Here is a 6873-nt window from a genome sequence, read left to right on the forward strand (position 1 = left end):
TTTCAAGCCTTAATTCAATTTAGTCGATTTATCAGATTTGACCATAAGTGAAATCAAATTGATCACAATTGCAATACAATTGGTCAATTGATATTCAATATGGTAAATATTTAAATAACATTGACTAAAATCCTAGTCAAATTTGACCTTTTCCATTTTAATCTTGGACCACAAGAGCAGCCCAAGAACAATTAAAACAACATCCCATTACCATACCCTTCACAGCCCAATAATAATTCCCAAAACTCAGCCTGACCCGTATTTCGTCTTATCCAGTCCAGCAACAACCCCACTCCGCCTCAGCCCACTCCACAAATCGACCCGGCCTTCTTCATCTTCAGCACAATAACACGCACCCAGGAGCAATCCATCCAACACACAATAGCTGTATTAACAGCGTGCCAAAAAGTCAACCACGGCAAAAACAACGTTCAACAGCCCCGTGCAAGAACAACAACATCAACGGTAGAAAACCCAGCTTCCCCATTCACTGTTCTACCCCTTCAGTACATCCATTTGTGGCTAAAAAATTAAGGACTTTTAGGTGTTCAGTCCATGATTCCCTGATTTGGGCAAGAATCAATTCTTTCTTTTCTCCTGTCTCACTATGGATATCAAAAATTTTAGAAACAACTTTGAAATTTTGAATTTGAAGTCCACTCTTTCAAAACCCTACCTTCCCCTATAAATAGATAGCAGCAAGGGACAAGGGTGAAGGAGGAGGATTTTGGAGAAAAATTGAAAGTTATGAAGGCGTTTGCTTTTAACCTCACGAAACCAAAATTCTCGATGAATACACTTTGAAAACTGAATTTCGACGAAACTGTTGAACTCCGGCAAGGCTAATCGACATTCTGGTGGTGAAAGTCCATCTGTCGAAGGCTCGTTTGTTTCTTTCGCTGCCCGAAAATAGGTGAACGTTACACTCTCTCGCACCTTCTCTTTACTATTTAATTGTCATGACCCGAAATTTCATTACTGATGATGAAATTTAAGTAGTTGTCATTGTTGGAATCTCACACTAAGTGAGACTGCTGGGATTTATTTGTTGTAGAAGCCGTCAAGTCCATAGGATTTTTTGTGTGATGCGAATCTAATGATTTCACTTTAGTCGTTTGGTTCGTCGCTTAGCTTCATGTCCTTGGTTTTCAACCTTGAACCTACTATTTTTTCTCATCAGTTTGAAGAAAGTTCGAAACTTTCCTCATATGGTCTATTTTATTTATTTATCTATTTTTTTTAATAAAAGTTGAAATATGTATCTATCCATGTGTTTGTTCATGGGAACCTTCATGTTTGGCAAAAAACTTAAATCTTGTCGGCTTTTGTGTGCTATTTGCCTGCAATTGGTTTACTCTTTATTTTGGTTCACCCAATTTTGCCTTACTCAATCTAAGTTCTATAAAGACTAACTGAGTTGCACATTTAACTTTTAATTAATCAAAAGGGCATATTTGATCTGGTAAATATTCATAAGTTTACCAATATAAGTATCAATTGTTTCATTGTTGATCACTCATGTATAATGCTCGTTCTTCAATGCATGATGAAATTGATAATTTGGGGTTGTAGTGTCTAGGCATCTTTATTAATTGTTGAGAATGTTTTCACGAACTTTTCTTTAAAGATTCAAGAATTATATGTTATTGTTTCATTACTTGCTAATTGGACATGTTCACAGGCTCTATTTTCATTATATGTATATTGATATTACATATTTCATACGCTAATCTTTAATATTTTATTTGATTCATGTGAATTCATCTGAGTCCAATGAGACTCCATATTCGTACATCTTTTCCGGACCTAAGTCCCAAAAGTCCTCAAAGGGACTAGTTAATGAAGAAATGGGCTGGTATACACCTGTATACAATGGATATACAGATTTTCCAGGCCGAGGGCGGCTAATATATGTCCATATATGATTCGTACTGAAAATGGGAAGCAAGTATGCATATATATATATACACACTGATATATAGTATATATACACAAAAATGCAGGAAAATGACTGTAATATACATCTGATATACATGCAAAAAAATAGACCTAAAGTCCATAAAATGGGAGGCTCGAAGGCTGGCAGCCCACTGATGGCCAAAAGTGGCCCAACTCTTACTTTAATCCTTTATTCTCTTATGAATTGCCATTTATATATTTATCTATTTGTATTAACATTATTTTTACTTAATTAATCTAGTGATGTCACCTGTTGTTTCCATGCCATTTATCTCGAATCCCTTGTTTATTGCCTAATTTTTCCCACGTGATTTACAAAAAGAAAAAAAGATAATAAAATGAGTACTTTAGTTCAAATGACATTTGTTTTTGTTCATATGACTAATAGTTTATATGAGGTAAAATAATTTTCTTCAAATTCACGCGAATTCTAGTTCTTTCATAATTGATGAAATATTTTTTAACACGATGTTTCTGTAATATTTTTTGATATTTCGAATAAATTTACCTTTTATAATAATTCAAAAAAAAAAAATTAACTCCCTCTTCCCAAATTCATTCCCTTTTTTGAGTTCGAATATGCAACCTAGTTTAAAGGAATTTTTCTTCAATTCAAATATTTCATGACTTTTATTTCTTAAAATAATTACGAATCAAGTAAAGTGCTTCCCAAGTAGAAATTTTGTAATCTTTTCTCTAAAAGAATTAATCATGAACTAAGCGAATCATTTCGTAATTTTTTCTCAAAATTAATATCAGATTAAGTAGAACATATTGTAACTTTTATTTCAAGTAGACTATTTCTCGTTTAAATAAATAAATGTCATTCTTAGATATGTAGATAAGTAATTCTAATGTTTAAAATTCAACCTTTTGCAAAAGTTAGTCACCCCTTTATGTTAGTAAAAAAAAAAAGAAAGTCTTTTGGTGAACCATTTTAAAACGGACATTTCTAAGTGTCGTAAAAATCTTCTAAGGGCGTTAATTGAACAATTACTCAATTTTCTCAAATTTTGAAGATTTATTTCTATTTTTAAATCTTTGAAATCATTCTGAAGTTTTTCTTGATGTTTTTGATAAAAATCAAATGACGATTCTGTAAAATCTTTCAAAGTTATTTTGAAATTCTCTTGAATTTTATAAAATAGTTTGAAAAGGTCCAAACCATTTTTCTTTTGAATAAAATGAAAAAAGGAATAAAACAGATGGTTAATGGACCAAATCAATATTTTCTTAATTCATATCTATGTATAAGAACAGATTTAAATGGAAAGAGTTACCACACATTTATTAATTATAACGTCAAAAAGTTTGGGGGAGAGGGCATGACAGTTACCGATAAGATTCATCTCATCTGCGGTCTTGAAGAGATCTCTGGTTAAGCTTCAGGTAAGAGTTAAATTGTGAGGATTGAATTCCTACTTCCTGGTCTATCCATTATATTACTTATACTAGTAAAGTGAAGGTGATTAAGGGTAAGAAGATAATGATAAATTGTGCAATCTTTTTGACATTTTTAGAATTAGATGTGAATTGTGGAAATGTTTAGTAAATGGAATAAAGTGATGATTAGTTGGTAAATACCACCACAATACTACATATGCGAACAAATTATGTACGTATCTATATATCATTAATCATAATTATTATTTTCACAAAAATTTTCAACTGTAACTATGTAAATTTTCTACATATGTTTGTTATATTTTCAGTCAACTTAGATGATTAATGACGGCTATTTAATTTACTTATATATTAATGATAAAAAAATGATGAAGTAATGATTGGCAATTATGATAATTAGGAACCAATGATAGAATGGAGTTAGGCTGATGTTTCACATAGTTTTTGTGATATTATTTTTTTTTGTATGCCACTATTTTGTTCCATGCTTAAACTTGGATTCTCGTAAATTTCCATACAATTTTAATAGATAGTATAAAGAGAAAAGACATGATTTCCTTCTGAACTTGTCTGCTCAACTTACTTTATCACTTAAACTAAACTTCTGTTTATTTACCTTTCTTTTTATCACTTAAACTAAACTTCTGTTTATTTACCTTTCTTAACATCTTTAAAGTGTATTATTTTTACCCCTCAAAACTGAATACCACTCTCACAACGGAGAGTGTGTTACACTCGCCTACACATCAATGTCACGTTGGAGCCACGTCATTGCCACGTCAGAAATTACTATTTTTCTAAAAATAATTTAATCCCGCATACATTATTTTTATATATATATTTTTTTAAAATAAAAAATATGTATATATATATATATATATAATAAAAAAGACACCCCACCCCCCATTTTCTTTCTTCTTCACACCCCCACCTCATCCAGCCACCCCGTCCTCTTTACATTTTCTCTTCTTCCAGCCCTCACCCCCACCTCCTACCCTGCAATCGCAAGCCCCCCTCGCCCTCTTCCAGCGCCCCACCCCCTAGTTTTCTAATTGAATCTCAATCGTTTTTTAAAAAAAAAAAATTATTTTTTTTGAAGAAGACAGGTGGGTCTTCTTCTTCCATAATCTTGGACCAAAGCAAACATAGTGGATAAATTGTAAATATAACTTTGATTGTGAGGGCTGAAGATTTGGTTTTGAAACAACATACTATGATGATCTTAGACCAATCAAATAATTTGTTAATTATGATTTCCAAAATCAGAAAAAAGCAAAACCAAAAAAAAGAACTCCATTTTTTTTCAAAGCTTTCAGCTGAAGGGTGATTTTTTTTTCCTTTTTTGGTATAAGAATGTGAAATTATCACATCTTAATCATTACATCTTGTGTCTGATTAATTACCATCTTGAAAGTGTTGATGGAGAATGTGTGTGAGATTGTTAATGGAAAAATTAATGGTTGAAGAAAATGGGTGAAGTTGTTAATGGGGGAATTAATGGTTGAAGAAAATGGGTGAGGTTGTTAATGGAGAAATTAATGGTTGAAGAAAATGAATGAGATTGTTAATGGAGGAATTGATGGTTTAAAGAAAATGAGTATTGTTGTTCTTGATCAATTGGAGAAGAAAAGAGTGTAGGGTGTGGGTGTGGGTTGCCATGAGGGGGTGGGGGCATTGAAGAAGAAGGATATTTTTTTTTAATGTATATTAAAATAAAAAGAGGGATTATATCAGTTTTTAATTAAAAAAACTCAACTTTTTTTTCCTTTTTAATAAATAAACGCACCCTTTTTTTTAAAAAAATGCCACGTCAGCTTTAAGGGTCAAACAAATACACTTTAAAAATGTTAAGGGGTTAAATAAATAGAAGTTAAGTTTAAGTGCTAAAAGGAGTTTGGAGGACATGTTCTGGGGGGAAAAGATGTCTTTTCTCTAGTATAAATGGCTTCCTTTACATGTAAAGGTAGTATTGCAACGGTTGATTTTCAATGCTTCCTTAGTTTTAGAATACCTGATTCCGATCATTCTTAATTGTGATAAATTTAGGTTTTAGTCTGGAATTTTAAGAGTACGAATTCTTGACTTAAGGATTTAATAATGATTCGGTTTAGCTAAAATTCAATGTGCTAGTTTTTACTCTTATAGAGATCTGGTGTTTGAACAGATTCTAACCATTCAGGAGTTTTACGTAAGGGGAAGCTAGTTAATTGATGCTTGGATTCGGCTTGAGGCAAGTTGAGACTTTCTTAGATTCTTTTTCAAAGTGCTTATGTGTTAGTTATGTGTAATAATAGTAATGGGGAATGAGGGTCCTGTATAGGTGAAGTGACGAGAATCTATGCGGGTACCAGTGTTATTTGAGGGATTAAAATAAATCAATTGTATATTTTGAACGATTTTCCCCTGTTTACTAGTTCGATGGGCTGATTTGTTCTAGTAAATGACTTATTTTTGGGGTCGAAGTTGCACACCTACACATTATGCATTGTATTTTATATAGGGCTAGAGTGCACTCCTGCACAATATTATTTATTTATTTATTGGGGTCGAAGTGCACGCCTGCATAGTACATGAACCTTGTGAGTCCCCCATGGGTCCTGAGCCTTGAAGCCATTGCTCAATAGTTGTGAACATAGCATATGCATTGCATTGTACAATATTCATTCATGGTTCAGATTGAATTAGGTATTTGTTGACTTTATATTGTCTATTAAGTACTTGAATATTTGCTGCTTGATTTTACTGTATTAACGATTTCTTGGATTGTGTTATAATATCCTTATGACTGTAAACTTGATTATTCAGTTACATTAGGGTGACTTTCCTGAGCGCAGTTTGTATGATTATTTTTTGTTGTGAGGGTTGATGAGGTGTTACTTGGCACCATTTTGAATTAGGGTTGGTCGACAATGAGCTGAGTACTCGTGGATCTGTACTCACTCTTGCTTTTTCTGCACCTTACATGCAGGTACCGAACCGACAACCTATGGACATTGATTTCTTTGGTTTCTTCTGTGTTAGCATCCTTGGATATTCAAAGATGTTGCTATTATATTCAGAGACTACTAAAATCTCCTCTAACCTTATTTTAATGTATTTTCCACATTTTAAGATATTAAAACTCTTGTTTTGAATTTTGTATTTGGTGACTTGTATTAGTGAACTGAGATTATCTATGTTTTAACTATACCAGTCTATTAATCTACTTTTGAGATTATTCGAAGTTTATTATGTTTTTATTTTCTTCAGCTTTTATAAGTTTTGGAATGTTGTACTTGACTTATTTATCATGAAGGGTGGGATTGGTGTCATCATGGTCCCAAATTCGGGCCACGACAGATGGTATCCGAGCCTCTCACAAATACAAGATGAGTTTAGTAGAGTCTTGTGAATTGGGGCGGAGACGTCCGTTACTTATCTTCGGGAGGTTATGGGACTTTAGGAAATATTTATTTTTTTTCTCTCTCTTATTGTGAAATATTGATCCTTTAACTTGAAATCCTGAAATTT

At 32.5% G+C, this 6873-nt stretch overlaps 1 long non-coding RNA gene across 1 annotated transcript; it reads left to right on the plus strand.

Moving 5' to 3' along the window:
* The first annotated feature begins 287 nt into the window (after positions 1-287).
* On the plus strand, positions 288-6550 carry LOC107853305. Its single transcript, XR_007053471.1, has 2 exons — positions 288-913; positions 6332-6550. It is a non-coding gene; the product is annotated as an uncharacterized LOC107853305 (long non-coding RNA).
* Positions 6551-6873: the final 323 nt, after the last annotated feature.

This window comes from Capsicum annuum, chromosome 3 (genome assembly GCF_002878395.1).
Source record: "Capsicum annuum cultivar UCD-10X-F1 chromosome 3, UCD10Xv1.1, whole genome shotgun sequence".
NCBI lineage: Eukaryota > Viridiplantae > Streptophyta > Magnoliopsida > Solanales > Solanaceae > Capsicum > Capsicum annuum.